The sequence below is a fragment of the Lissotriton vulgaris genome, unplaced genomic scaffold, assembly GCF_964263255.1.
Source record: "Lissotriton vulgaris unplaced genomic scaffold, aLisVul1.2 SCAFFOLD_1035, whole genome shotgun sequence".
Classification (NCBI taxonomy): Eukaryota; Metazoa; Chordata; class Amphibia; order Caudata; family Salamandridae; genus Lissotriton; species Lissotriton vulgaris.
This window is the reverse complement of record NW_028254186.1, coordinates 414,362-427,469: the sequence shown is the minus strand read 5'-3', so window position 1 is coordinate 427,469 and position 13,108 is coordinate 414,362.

Here is a 13,108-nt window from a genome sequence, read left to right as displayed (position 1 = left end):
GGCTGTAGTCCCATCGCTCGGCGGCCGCAAGGTAATCTGAGTGCGGCAGCGGGGGGGACCAGCCAGCACAGGCCGCTGGAGCAGGCTTGAGCAGGCAGGAGAACTTTGATTTTTAAAGGTAGTAGCCCCAAACAAGGAAACAAACAAACTGCCAAAGTTTCTGGAGGGCTCCCACTCCTCTGCCGGAGCGCTGGTGTTTTGAGCGCCTTCCGGGCGCATACGCGAGCATAGGTGGGCGGGCTGCAGGCAAGAGCAAAGGGTCCTGGGAGCTGTAGTCACCCCGCTCGGCGGCGGTAAGGTGATCCGAGTGCGGCAGCGGGGGGGACCAGCCAGCACGGGCCGCTGTAGCAGGCAGGAGAACTTTGATTTTTAAAGGTTATAGCCCCGAACAAGGAAACAAACTGCCAAAGTTTCTCGAGGGCTCCTGCTCCTCTGCCGGAGCGCTGGTGTTTTGAGCGCCTTCCGGGCCCGTAAGCGAGCGTAGGTGGGCGGGGCTGCAGGCAAGAGGAAAGGGTCCTATAGGCTGTAGTCCCCCTGCTCGGCAGCCGCAAGGTGATCTGAGTGCGGCAGCGGGGGGGAACAGCCAGCAAGGGCCGCTGGAGCAGGCAGGAGAACATTGATTTTTAAAGGTAGTAACCACGAACAAGGAAACAATCAAACTGCCAAAGTTTCTGGAGGACTTCCGCTCCTCTGGCGGAGCGCTGGTGTTTTGAGCGCCTTACGGGCGAATAAGCGAGCGTAGGTGGGCGGGGCTGCAGGCAAGAGCAAAGGGTCCTAGGGGCTGGAGTCCCTCCGCTCGGCGGCCGCAAGGTAATCCGAGTGCGGCAGCGGGGTGCACCAGCCAGCACGGGCCGTTGGAACAGGCAGGAGAACTTTGATTTTTAAAGATAGTTGCCCTGAACAAGGAAACAAACAAACTGCCAAAGGTTCTGGAGGGCTCCCGCTCCTGTGCCGGAGCGCTGGTGTTTTGAGCGCCTTCCGGGCACGTAAGCGAGCGTTGGTGGGCGGGGCTGCAGGCAAGAGCAAATGGTCCTGGGGGCTGAAGTCCCCCCGCTCGGCAGCCGCAAGGTGATCAGAGTGTGGCAGCGGGGGGGGACCAGCCAGCATGGGCTACTGGAGCAGGCATTAGAACTTTGATTTTTAAAGGTAGTAGCCCCAAAAAAGGAAACAAACAAACTGCCAAAGTTTCTGGAGGGCTCCCGCTCCTCTGCCGGAGCGCTAGTGTTTTGAGCACCTTCCGGGCACGTAAGCGAGCGTAGGTGGGCAGGGCTTTAGGCAAGAGCAAAGGGTCCTGGGGGCTGTAGTCCCCCCGCTCGGCGTGCGCAAGGTGATCCGAGTGCGGCAGCGGGGGGGACCAGCCAGCACGGGCCACTGAAGCAGGCAGGAGAACTTTGATTTTTAAAGGTAGAAGCCCCGAACAAGGAAACAAACAAACTGCCAAAGTTTCTGGAGGGCTCCCGCTCCTCTGCCGGAGCGCTGGTGTTTTGAGCGCCTTCCGGGCGCATAAGCGAGCGTAGGTGGGCGGGGCGGCAGGCAAGAGCAAAGGGTCCTGGGGGATGTAGTCCCCCCGCTCGGCGACCGCAAGGTGATCCGAGTGCGGCAGCGAGGGGACCAGCCAGCACGGGCCGCTGGAGCAGGCCGGATAACTTTGATTTTTAAAGGTAGTTGCCCCGAACAAGGAAACAAAGAAACTGCCAAAGTTTCTGGAGGGCTCCCGCTCCTCTGCCAGAGCGCTGGTGTTTTGAGCGCCTTCCGGGTGGGTAAGCAAGCATAGGTGGGCAGGGCTGCAGGCAAGAGCAAAGGGTCCTGGGGGCTGTAGTCCCCCCGCTCGGCGGAAGCAAGGTGATCCGAGTGCGGCAGCGGGGGGACCAGCCAGCACGGGCCGCTGGAGCAGGCCGTATAACTTTGATTTTTAAAGGTAGTTGCCCTGAACAAGGAAACAAAGAAACTGCCAAAGTTTCAGGAGGGCTCCCGCTCCTCTGCAGGCGCAAGCGTTTTGAGCGCCTTCCGGCCACGTACGCGAACATAGGTGGGCGGGGCTGCAGGCAAGAGCATAGGGTCCTGGGGGCTGATGTCCCATCTCTCGGCGGCCGCAAGGTAATCTGAGTGCGCAGCGAGGGAGACCAGCCAGCACAGGCCGCTGGAGCAGGCAGGAGAACTTTGATTTTCAAAGGTAGTAGCCCCGAACAAGGAAATAAACAAACTGCCAAAGTTTCTGGAGGGCTCCCGCTCCTCTGCCGGAGCGCTGGTGATTTGAGCACCTTCAGGATGGGTAAGCGAGCGTAGGTGGGCAGGGCTGCAGGCAAGAGCAAAGGGTCCTGGGGGCTGTAGTCCCCCCGCTCGGTGGAAGCAAGGTGATCCGAGTGCGGCAGTGGGGGGGGGACTAGCCAGCACCGGCCCCTTGAGCAGGCAGGAGAACTTTGATTTTTAAAGGTAGTAGCCCCGAACAAGTAAAAAAACAAACGGCCAAAGTGTCTGGTGGGCTCCCGCTCCTCTGCCGGAACGCTGGTGTTTTGAGCGCCTTTCGGGCTCGTAAGCAAGCGTAGGTGGGCGGGGCTGCAGGCAAGAGGAAAGAGTCCTGGGGGCTGTAGTCCCATCGCTCGGCGGCCGCAAGGTTATCCGAGTGCGGCTGCGGGGGGGACCAGCCAGCACAGGCCGCTGGAGCAGGAAGGAGAACTCTGATTTTTAAAGGTAGTAGCCCGGAACAAGGAAACAAACAAACTGCCAAAGTTTCTGGGTGGCTCCCTCTCCTCTGCCGAAGGCGCTAGTGTTTTGAGCGCCTTCTTGGTGCGTAAGTAAGCGTAGGTGGGCGGGGCTGCAGGCAAGAGCAAAGGATCCCGGGGGCAGCAGTCCCCCCACTCCGCAGCCGCAAGGTGATCCGAGTGTGGCAGCGGGGGGGACCAGCCAGCACGGGCCACTGGAGCAGGCAGGATAACTTTGATTTTTAAAGGTAAATTCCCCGAACAAGGAAACAAAGAAACTGCCAAAGTTTCTGGAGGGCTACCGCTCCTCTGCCGGAGCGCTGGTGTTTTGAGCGCCTTCCGGGTGGGTAAGCAAGCGTAGGTGGGCAGGGCTGCAGGCAAGAGCAAAGGGTCCTGGGGGCTGTAGTCCCCCCGCTCGGCGGAAGCAAGGTGATCCGAGTGCGGCAGCGGGGGGGACCAGCCAGCACGGGCCGCTGGAGCAGGCAGGAGAACTTTGATTTTTAAAGGTAGTTGCCCCGAACAAGTAAACAAACAAATGGGAAAAGTTTCTGGAGGGCTCCCGCTCCTCTGCAGGCGCTGGTGTTTTGAGCGCCTTAAGGGGCGCGTACACGAACGTAGGTGGGCTGGGCTGCAGGCAAGAGCATAGGGTCCTGGGGGCTGTAGTCCCATCGCTCGGCGGCCGCAAGGTAATCTGAGTGCGGCAGCGGGGGGGACCAGCCAGCACGGGCCACTGGAGCAGGCAGGATAACTTTGATTTTTAAAGGTAAATTCCCCGAACAAGGAAACAAAGAAACTGCCAAAGTTTCTGGAGGGCTACCGCTCCTCTGCCGGAGCGCTGGTGTTTTGAGCGCCTTCCGGGTGGGTAAGCAAGCGTAGGTGGGCAGGGCTGCAGGCAAGAGCAAAGGGTTCTGGGGGCTGTAGTCCCCCCGCTCGGCGGAAGCAAGGTGATCCGAGTGCGGCAGCGGGGGGGACCAGCCAGCACGGGCCGCTGGAGCAGGCAGGAGAACTTTGATTTTTAAAGGTAGTTGCCCCGAACAAGTAAAAAAACAAATGGGAAAAGTTTCTGGAGGGCTCCCGCTCCTCTGCAGGCGCTGGTGTTTTTAGCGCCTTCCGGGCGCGTACACGAACGTAGGTGGGCTGGGCTGCAGGCAAGAGCATAGGGTCCTGGGGGCTGTAGTCCCATCGCTCGGCGGCCGCAAGGTAATCTGAGTGCGGCAGCGGGGGGGACCAGCCAGCACAGGCCGCTGGAGCAGGCTTGAGCAGGCAGGAGAACTTTGATTTTTAAAGGTAGTAGCCCCAAACAAGGAAACAAACAAACTGCCAAAGTTTCTGGAGGGCTCCCACTCCTCTGCCGGAGCGCTGGTGTTTTGAGCGCCTTCCGGGCGCATACGCGAGCATAGGTGGGCGGGCTGCAGGCAAGAGCAAAGGGTCCTGGGAGCTGTAGTCACCCCGCTCGGCGGCGGTAAGGTGATCCGAGTGCGGCAGCGGGGGGGACCAGCCAGCACGGGCCGCTGTAGCAGGCAGGAGAACTTTGATTTTTAAAGGTTATAGCCCCGAACAAGGAAACAAACTGCCAAAGTTTCTCAAGGGCTCCTGCTCCTCTGCCGGAGCGCTGGTGTTTTGAGCGCCTTCCGGGCCCGTAAGCGAGCGTAGGTGGGCGGGGCTGCAGGCAAGAGGAAAGGGTCCTATAGGCTGTAGTCCCCCTGCTCGGCAGCCGCAAGGTGATCTGAGTGCGGCAGCGGGGGGGACCAGCCAGCAAGGGCCGCTGGAGCAGGCAGGAGAACATTGATTTTTAAAGGTAGTAACCACGAACAAGGAAACAATCAAACTGCCAAAGTTTCTGGAGGACTTCCGCTCCTCTGGCGGAGCGCTGGTGTTTTGAGCGCCTTACGGGCGAATAAGCGAGCGTAGGTGGGCGGGGCTGCAGGCAAGAGCAAAGGGTCCTGGGGGCTGTAGTCCCCCCGCTACATGTCCGCAAAGTGATCCGAATGTGGCAGCGGGGGGTACCAGCCAGCATGGGCCGCTGGAGCAGGCAGGAGAACTTTGATTTTTAAAGGTAGTAGCCCCGAACAAGGAAACAAACAAACTGCCAAAGTTTCTTGAGGGCTCCCGCTCCTTCGCCGGAGCGCTGGTGTTTTGAGCACCTTCCAGGCGCGTAAGCGAGCGTAGGTGGGTGGGGCTGCAGGCAAGAGCAAAGGGTCCTGGGGGATGTAGTCCCCCCGCTAGGAGGCCACAAGGTGATCCGAGTGCGGCAGCGGGGGGGACCAGAAAGCACGGGCCGCTGGAGCAGGCAGGAGAACTTTGATTTTTAAAGGTAGTAGCCCCGAACAAGGAAACAAACAAACTGCCAACGTTTTTGGAGGGCTCCCACTCCTCTGCCGGAGCGCTGGTGTTTTGAGCGCCTTCGAGGCGCGAAAGCGAGCGTAGGTAGGCGGGGCTGCAGGCAAGAGCAAAGGGTCCTGGGGGCTGTAGTCCCCCGCTCAGCAGCCGCAAGGTGATCCGAGTGCGGCAGCTGGAAGGACCAGCCAGCACGGGCCGCTTGAGCAGGCAGGAGAAGTTTGATTTTTAAAGGTAGTAGCCCCGAACAAGTAAAAAAACAAACGGCCAAAGTGTCTGGAGGGCTCCCGCTCCTCTGCCGGAACGCTGGTGTTTTGAGCGCCTTCCGGGCTCCTAAGCAAGCGTAGGTGGGCGGGGCTGCAGGCAAGAGGAAAGGGTCCTGGGGGCTGTAGTCCCATCGCTCGGCGGCCGCAAGGTGATTTGAGTGCGGCTGCGGGGGGGACCAGCCAGCATAGGCCGCTGGAGCAGGAAGGAGAACTCTGATTTTTAAAGGTAGTAGCACCGAACAAGGAAACAAACAAACTGCCAAAGTTTCTGGAGGGCTCCTGCTTCTCTGCCGGAGCGCTAGTTTTTTGAGCGCCAGCTGGGCGCGTAAGCGAGTGTAGGTGGACGGGGCTGCAGGCGAGAGCAAAGGGTCCTGGGGGCTGTAGTCCCCCCTCTCGGCAACCGCAAGGTGATCCGAGTGCGGCAGCAGGGGAGACCAGCCAGCACCGGCCGCTGGAGCAGGCAGGAGAACTTTGATTTTTAAAGGTAGTAGCCCCGAAAAAGGAAACAAACAATCTGCCAAACTTTCTGGAGGGCTCCCACTCCTCTGCCGGAGAGCTGGTGTTTTGAGCGCCTTCCGGGTGCGTAAGCGAGCATAGGTGGGCGGGGCTGCAGGCAAGAGCAAAGGATCCCGGGGGCAGCAGTCCCCCCGCTCCGCACCCACAAGGTGATCCGAGTGCGGCAGCGGGGTGGACCAGCAGGCACGGGCCACTGGAGCAGGCAGGAGAACTTTGATTTTTAAAGGTAGTAGCCCCGAACAAGGAAACAAACAAACTGCCAAAGTTTCTGGAGGGCTCCCGCTCCTCTGCCGGAGCGCTGGTGTTATGAGCACCTTCTGGGTGCATCAGCGAGTGTAGCAGGGCGGGGCTGCAGGCAAGAGCAAAGGGTCCTGGGGGCTGTAGTCCCCCCGCTCCATGGCCGCAAAGTGATCTGAGTGTGGCAGCGGGGGGGACCAGCCAGCACTGGCCGCTGGAGGAGGCAGGAGAACTTTGATTTTTAAAGGTAATAGCCCCGAACAAGGAAACAAACTGCCAAAGTTTCTCGAGGGCTCCCGCTCCTCTGCCGGAGCGCTGGTGTTTTGAGCGCCTTCCGGGCCCATAAGCGAGCGTAGGTGGGCGGGGCTGCAGGCAAGAGGAAAGGGTCCTATAGGCTGTAGTCCCCCTGCTCGGCAGCCGCAAGGTGATCTGAGTGTGGCAGCGGGGGGGACCAGCCAGCAAGGGCCGCTGGAGAAGGCAGGAGAACATTGATTTTTAAAGGTAGTAGCCACGAACAAGGAAACAATCAAACTGCCAAAATTTCTGGAGGACTTCCGCTCCTCTGGCGGAGCGCTGGTGTTTTGAGCGCCTTACGTGCGAATAAGCGAGCGTAGGTGGGCGGGGCTGCAGGCAAGAGCAAAGGGTCCTGGGGGCTGTAGTCCCCCCGCTCCATGTCCGCAAAGTGATCCGAATGTGGCAGCAGGGGGGACCAGCCAGCATGGGCCGCTGGAGCAGGCAGGAGAACTTTGATTTTTAAAGGTAGTAGCCCCGAACAAGGAAACAAACAAACTGCCAAAGTTTCTGGAGGGTTCCCGCTCCTTTGCCGGAGCGCTGGTGTTTTGAGGACCTTCCCGGCGCGTAAGCGAGCGTAGGTGGGTGGGGCTGCAGGCAAGAGCAAAGGGTCCTGGGGGATGTAGTCCCCCCGTTCGGAGGCCGCAAGGTGATCCGAGTGTGGCAGCGGGGGGGACCAGAAAGCACAGGCCGCAGGACCAGGCAGGAGAACCTTGACTATTAAAGGTAGTAGCTCCGAACAAGGAAACAAACAAACGGCCAAAGTTTCTGGAGGGCTCCCACTCCTCTGCCGGAGCGCTGGTGTTTTGAGCACCTTCCGGGCGCGTAAGCGAGCGTAGGTGGGCAGGGCTGCAGGCAAGAGCAAAGGGTCCTGGGGGCTGTATTTACCCCACTCCGCGGCCGCAAGGTGATCCGAGTGCGGCAGCGTGGGGGACCAGCCAGCACGGGCCGCTGGAGCAGGCAGGAGAACTTTGATTTTTAAAGGTAGTAGCCCCGAACAAGGAAACAAACAAACTGCCAAAGTTTCTGGAGGGCTCCCGCTCCTCTGCCGGAGCGCTGGAGTTTTGAGCGCCTTCCGGGCGCGTATGCAAGCGTAGGTGGGCAGGGCTGCAGGCAAGAGCAAAGGGTCCTGGGGGCTGTATTCACCCCACTCCGCGGCCGCAAGGTGATCCGAGTGCGGCAGCGGGGGGGACCAGCCAGCACGGGCCACTGGAGCAGGCAGGAGTACTTTGATTTTTAAAGTTAGTAGCCCCGAACAAGGAAACAAACAAACTGCCAAAGTTTCTGGAGGGATCCCGCTCCTCTGCCTGAGTGCTGGTGTTTTGAGCGCCTTCCGGGCGCGTAAGCGAGCGTAGGTGGGCGGGGCTGCAGGCAAGAGCAAAGGGTCCTGGGGGCTGTAGTCCCCCCGCTCCATGTCCGCAAAGTGATCCGAGTGTGGCAGCGGGGGGGACCAGCCAGCACGGGCTGCTGGAGCAGGCAGGAGAAATTTTATTTTTGAAGGTAGTAGCCCCGAACAAGGAAACAAACAAACTGCCAAAGTTTCTGGAGGGTCCCGCTCCTCTGCCGGAGCGCTGGTGTTTTGAGCGCCTTCCGGGCGCGTAAGCGAGCGTAGGTGGGCGGGGCGGCAGGCAAGAGCAAAGGGTGCTGGGGGCTTTAGTCCCCGCGCTTGGCGGCCGCAAGGTGATCCAAATGTGGCAGCGGGGGGGACCAGCCAGCATGGGCCGCTGGAGCAGGCAGGAGAACTTTGATTTTTAAAGGTAGTCGCCCCGAACAAGGAAACAAAAAAACTGCCAAAGTTTCTGGAGGGCTCCCACTCCTCTGCCGGAGAGCTGGTGTTTTGAGCGCCTTCCCGGCGCGTAAGCGAGCGTAGGTGGGTGGGGCTGCAGGCAAGAGCAAAGGGTCCTGGGGGATGTAGTCCCCCCGTTCGGAGGCCGCAAGGTGATCCGAGTGTGGCAGCGGGGGGGACCAGAAAGCACAGGCCGCAGGACCAGGCAGGAGAACCTTGACTATTAAAGGTAGTAGCTCCGAACAAGGAAACAAACAAACGGCCAAAGTTTCTGGAGGGCTCCCACTCCTCTGCCGGAGCGCTGGTGTTTTGAGCACCTTCCGGGCGCGTAAGCGAGCGTAGGTGGGCAGGGCTGCAGGCAAGAGCAAAGGGTCCTGGGGGCTGTATTTACCCCACTCCGCGGCCGCAAGGTGATCCGAGTGCGGCAGCGGGGGGGACCAGCCAGCACGGGCCGCTGGAGCAGGCAGGAGAACTTTGATTTTTAAAGGTAGTAGCCCCGAACAAGGAAACAAACAAACTGCCAAAGTTTCTGGAGGGCTCCCGCTCCTCTGCCGGAGCGCTGGAATTTTGAGCGCCTTCCGGGCGCGTATGCAAGCGTAGGTGGGCAGGGCTGCAGGCAAGAGCAAAGGGTCCTGGGGGCTGTATTCACCCCACTCCGCGGCCGCAAGGTGATCCGAGTGCGGCAGCGGGGGGGACCAGCCAGCACGGGCCACTGGAGCAGGCAGGAGTACTTTGATTTTTAAAGTTAGTAGCCCCGAACAAGGAAACAAACAAACTGCCAAAGTTTCTGGAGGGATCCCGCTCCTCTGCCTGAGTGCTGGTGTTTTGAGCGCCTTCCGGGCGCGTAAGCGAGCGTAGGTGGGCGGGGCTGCAGGCAAGAGCAAAGGGTCCTGGGGGCTGTAGTCCCCCCGCTCCATGTCCGCAAAGTGATCCGAGTGTGGCAGCGGGGGGGACCAGCCAGCACGGGCTGCTGGAGCAGGCAGGAGAAATTTTATTTTTGAAGGTAGTAGCCCCGAACAAGGAAACAAACAAACTGCCAAAGTTTCTGGAGGGCTCCCGCTCCTCTGCCGGAGCGCTGGTGTTTTGAGCGCCTTCCGGGCGCGTAAGCGAGCGTAGGTGGGTGGGGCTGCAGGCAAGAGCAAAGGGTCCTGGGGGATGTAGTCCCCCTGTTCGGAGGCCGCAAGTTGATCCGAGTGCGGCAGCGGGGGGGACCAGAAAGCACAGGCCGCAGGACCAGGCAGGAGAACCTTGACTATTAAAGGTAGTAGCTCCAAACAAGAAAACAAACAAACGGCCAAAGTTTCTGGAGGGCTCCCACTCCTCTGCCGGAGCGCTGGTGTTTTGAGCACCTTCCGGGCGCGTAAGCGAGCGTAGGTGGGCAGGGCTGCAGGCAAGAGCAAAGGGTCCTGGGGGCTGTATTTACCCCACTCCGCGGCCGCAAGGTGATCCGAGTGCGGCAGCGGGGGGGACCAGCCAGCACGGGCCCTGGAGCAGGCAGGAGAACTTTGATTTTTAAAGGTAGTAGCCCCGAACAAGGAAACAAACAAACTGCCAAAGTTTCTGGAGGTCTCCCGCTCCTCTGCCGGAGCGCTGGTGTTTTGAGCGCCTTCCGGGCCCGTATGGGAGCGTAGGTGGGCAGTGCTGCAGGCAAGAGCAAAGGGTCCTGTGGGCTGTAGTCACCCCGCTCGGCGGCCGCAAGGTGATCCTAGTGCGGCAGCGGGGGGGACCAGCCAGCACGGGCCGCTGGAACAGGCAGGAGTACTTTGATTTTTAAAGTTAGTAGCCCCGAACAAGGAAACAAACAAACTGCCAACATTTCTGGAGGGATCCCTCTCCTCTGCCGGAGCGCTGGTGTTTTGAGCGTTTTCCGGGCACGTAACCGAGCGTAAGTGGGCAGGGCTGCAGGCAAGAGCAAAGGGTCCTGGGAGCTGTAGTCCCCCCGCTCGGCAGCCGCAAGGTGATCTGAGTGCGGCAGAGGGGGGGACCAGCCAGCACGGGCCGCTGGAGCAGGCAGGAGAACTTTGAGTTTTAAAGGTAGTAGCCCCGAACAAGGAAACAAACAAACTGCCAAAGTTTCTGGAGGGCTCCCGCTCCTCTGCCGGAGCGCTGGTGTTATGAGCACCTTCCGGGCGCGTAAGTGAGTGTAGGTGGACGGGGCTGCAGGCAAGAGCAAAGGGTCCTGGGGTCTGTAGTCCCCCCGCTCCAGGTCCGCAAAGTGATTCGAGTGTAGCAGCGGGGGGGACCAGCCAACACGGGCCACTGGCGAGGCAGGAGAACTTTTACTTTGAAGGTAGCAGCCCCGAACAAGAAAACAAACAAACTGCCAACGTTTCTGGAGGGCTCCCGCTCCTCTGCTGGAGCGCTGGTGTTTTGAGCGCCTTCTGGGCATGTAAGCGATCGTAGATGGGCGGAGATGCAGGCAAGAGCAAAGGGTCCAGGAGGCTGTAGTTCACCCAGCTCGGCAGCCGCAACGTGATCCGAGTGCGGCAGTGGGGGGGACCAGCCAGCACAGGCCGCTGGAGCAGGCAGGAGAACATTGATTTTTAAATTTAGTAGCCCCGAACAAGGAAACAAACAAACTGCCAAAGTTTCTGGAGGGCTTCCGCTCCTCTGCCGGAGCGCTGGTGTTTTGAGCGCCTTACGGGCGAATAAGCGAGCGTAGGTAGGCGGGGCTGCAGGCAAGAGCAAAGGGTCCTGGGGGCTGTAGTCCCCCCGCTCCATGTCCGCAAAGTGATCCGAATGTGGCAGCGGGGGGGACCAGCCAGCATGGGCCGCTGGAGCAGGCAGGAGAACTTTGATTTTTAAAGGTAGTAGCCCCGAACAAGGAAACAAACAAACTGCCAACGTTTCTGGAGGGCTCCCGCTCCTTTGCCGGAGCGCTGGTGTTTTGAGCACCTTCCCGGCACGTAAGCGAGCGTAGGTGGGTGGGGCTGCAGGCAAGAGCAAAGGGTCCTGGGGGATGTAGTCCCCCCGTTCGGAGGCCGCAAGGTGATCCGAGTGTGGCAGCGGGGGGGACCAGAAAGCACAGGCCGCAGGACCAGGCAGGAGAACCTTGACTATTAAAGGTAGTAGCTCCAAACAAGGAAACAAACAAACGGCCAAAGTTTCTGGAGGGCTCCCACTCCTCTGCCGGAGCGCTGGTGTTTTGAGCACCTTCCGGGCGCGTAAGCGAGCGTAGGTGGGCAGGGCTGCAGGCAAGAGCAAAGGGTCCTGGGGGCTGTATTTACCACACTCCGCGGCCGCAAGGTGATCCGAGTGCGGCAGCGGGGGGGACCAGCCAGCACGGGCCGCTGGAGCAGGCAGGAGAACTTTGATTTTTAAAGGTAGTAGCCCGGAACAAGGAAACAAACAAACTGCCAAAGTTTCTGGAGGGCTCCCGCTCCTCTGCCGGAGCGCTGGAGTTTTGAGCGCCTTCCGGGCGCGTATGCAAGCGTAGGTGGGCAGGGCTGCAGGCAAGAGCAAAGGGTCCTGGGGGCTGTATTCACCCCACTCCGCGGCTGCAAGGTGATCCGAGTGCGGCAGCGGGGGGGACCAGCCAGCACGGGCCCCTGGAGCAGGCAGGAGTACTTTGATTTTTAAAGTTAGTAGCCCCGAACAAGGAAACAAACAAACTGCCAAAGTTTCTGGAGGGATCCCGCTCCTCTGCCTGAGTGCTGGTGTTTTGAGCGCCTTCCGGGCGCGTAAGCGAGCGTAGGTGGGCGGGGCTGCAGGCAAGAGCAAAGGGTCCTGGGGGCTGTAGTCCCCCCGCTCCATGTCCGCAAAGTGATCCGAGTGTGGCAGCGGGGGGGACCAGCCAGCACGGGCTGCTGGAGCAGGCAGGAGAAATTTTATTTTTGAAGGTAGTAGCCCCGAACAAGGAAACAAACAAACTGCCAAAGTTTCTGGAGGGCTCCCGCTCCTCTGCCGGAGCGCTGGTGTTTTGAGCGCCTTCCGGGCGCGTAAGCGAGCGTAGGTGGGCGGGGCGGCAGGCAAGAGCAAAGGGTGCTGGGGGCTTTAGTCCCCCCGCTTGGCGGCCGCAAGGTGATCCAAATGTGGCAGCGGGGGGGACCAGCCAGCATGGGCCGCTGGAGCAGGCAGGAGAACTTTGATTTTTAAAGGTAGTCGCCCCGAACAAGGAAACAAACAAACTGCCAAAGTTTCTGGCGGGCTCCCACTCCTCTGCCAGAGAGCTGGTGTTTTGAGCGCCTTCCAGGTGCGTAAGCGAGCGTAGGTGGGTGGGGCTGCAGGCAAGAGCAAAGGGTCCTGGGGGATGTAGTCCCCCTGTTCGGAGGCCGCAAGGTGATCCGAGTGCGGCAGCGGGGGGGACCAGAAAGCACAGGCCGCAGGACCAGGCAGGAGAACCTTGACTATTAAAGGTAGTAGCTCCGAACAAGGAAACAAACAAACGGCCAAAGTTTCTGGAGGGCTCCCACTCCTCTGCCGGAGCGCTGGTGTTTTGAGCACCTTCCGGGCGCGTAAGCGAGCGTAGGTGGGCAGGGCTGCAGGCAAGAGCAAAGGGTCCTGGGGGCTGTATTTACCCCACTCCTCGGCCGCAAGGTGATCCGAGTGCGGCAGTGGGGGGGACCAGCCAGCACGGGCCGCTGGAGCAGGCAGGAGAACTTTGATTTTTAAAGGTAGTAGCCCCGAACAAGGAAACAAACAAACTGCCAAAGTTTCTGGAGGGCTCCCGCTCCTCTGCCGGAGCGCTGGTGTTTTGAGCGCCTTCCGGGCCCGTATGGGAGCGTAGGTGGGCAGTGCTGCAGGCAAGAGCAAAGGGTCCTGGGGGCTGTAGTCACCCCGCTCGGCGGCCGCAAGGTGATCCCAGTGCGGCAGCGGGGGGGACCAGCCAGCACGGGCCGCTGGAACAGGCAGGAGTACTTTGATTTTTAAAGTTAGTAGCCCCGAACAAGGAAACAAACAAACTGCCAAAATTTCTGGAGGGATCCCTCTCCTCTGCCGGAGCGCTGGTGCTTTGAGCGTTTTCCGGGCACGTA